Below are 1950 nucleotides of genomic sequence, written 5' to 3'. Positions count from 1 at the left end.
ACAGAGGCAGAGACAGAGACAGAGATAGAGATAGAGACAGAGTGAGGAGGAAGTGCTCCAGGCAAGACCTTTTGTGACCCACAGCACATCTGAGGTTCATAAACTGGAAGAATGCCCTTTCAGAGGCTCCTCAGCTTGATTCACTGGGAGGGTTAGGGAGAGAGGAGAGAGATGGGGAGAGACTATATGAGAATAATAAAGACTAACTGTGAAGCCCAGTCAACTCCAGTTTTGAGAAGAAGCTCCAGGGGTTAAAATCTAGTTCCAGGAGGAAAAACCACAAAGGCCACTTGAGCCAACCAGCCACAGACAGTCAGGCCACAGCAGCAGGGTCAAGGTACACAGACATACCTTAAGACGTCCTGCAGATAATAGATAACCCAGCCATCCTGTGTGTCAGGTGGCTTTGGTTCCTACAGACTATGCCAGAAATGCAGGTTCAAAAATACTAACTTCCTGACCTGTATGGAAATCCCCCGAACTTGCTGTAACTACAATAAATAGTCTACACCCCTAGACTTGAGGTTCTCACTTGTGACCCTTGTGAGAGTCCTTGCTTTTGAGCAAGACCCTTGTGTGGTTGCATCTGAATTAGCTCCTCGGTGGTCTTCAGGGGTCCATGCGACTTGAGCATAACGTAAACAAAGGAAAGAAAGGGACGATCCTCTCCCTGCCTCAACCTAGGGCTGCTTGGAACACTGTGTCCCCAAATTCGGGTGCTATATAAACATGTTATAAAGAAGTGTGGTTCTCCTGACTCAATGCCATTTTGAGCTTCTAACCTTTCCAAAGGCTCTGGCTCACTTTCACCCTAAGGGGTGTTCTCCTGCAGAAGGGAAGAACACATGCTCAACATTTGGTATTTACATGGCATCCGATGTGACCTCGCTGCTGCCCTGCACTGTGATGTCTGACTGAATGCTACAGGGTGGAGCAGAGACAGCTCGGGCTAAGATTTTACAGTTCCGTCCCTGCCTGCTTGAGTGAATCCCCTTTGTCTTGGCTTAGTCTGTGTACATTTGCGGCTGACACGGCTGACCAGGTAGACAACAAGACAAGATCTAATTTACTAATGAAAGAAGGTCTTAATGGCCACAACATGCGTGTCTGTCAAGTGTGACCCACAGTCACCGGACCTGGAAACCACCGTCAGGTGGTCATCAAGACAGGGGATTTCACACAGGTGCTCCAACTATAAAAGCTGCAAGAAGCTGCAGGCCGGGACAGACTCTTCTGCGTATTAGTTGGGCCTGGTCAGGTGGCAGCTAGTGACATTTGATGTCCAGACAAGACTAGATTTCTCCTAGTACTGCCTGAGTTCCATGGCTCTTTCTTAGTCAACTGACTGTTTCTACCACTCCCCTTAGGTCCCCGGACCAGGCCATTGTTCCAGGACCACAGGAACCTGAAACCCAAGTGGATTCCCTCTGGACCCTACCCACACCTGTAACAACTGGGGCACAGACGAGAAAGACTTCCGGGGGAGGGACGGGGGCGGTCCCGAGTGATAGTACAGATGGGTCTGGGGTCCCAAGGAAAAGGCCACACAATCCAAAGTATTTCAGCAGGGCACAAAGTTTTACTTTCTGCAGTAGGGTGCATAGCCATGCCAACCAAGTAGGCAAGGACAGCCAGCAGGGTCCTGATGGTTTGTGTTCCCAATATGAAGGGGACCCCGGCTACTCTCTGAGTGGTGAGTGAGTGCTTGGCCTCACTCTCTGATGCTCGTGGCTAATTCTGGACAGTGTCATTGATGGTGAGGTATAACATTGGACAGTGGGATGCACATGCAAGCTCTGAGTACAAATACTGTCTGGCCAAGGGGTTTACACGATGATGTCTTTCCTAATACAAATTCTCAGATCCCATATTTCATACCATGGTGTGTGTGTGTGTGTGTGTGTGTGTGCGTGCCTGTGTATGTGTGTGTGTGTGTGTGTGTGTGTGTGT

The sequence above is a fragment of the Mus pahari genome, chromosome 3 (genome assembly GCF_900095145.1).
Source record: "Mus pahari chromosome 3, PAHARI_EIJ_v1.1, whole genome shotgun sequence".
Lineage (NCBI taxonomy): Eukaryota > Metazoa > Chordata > Mammalia > Rodentia > Muridae > Mus > Mus pahari.
This window is presented reverse-complemented; position numbering follows the sequence as displayed.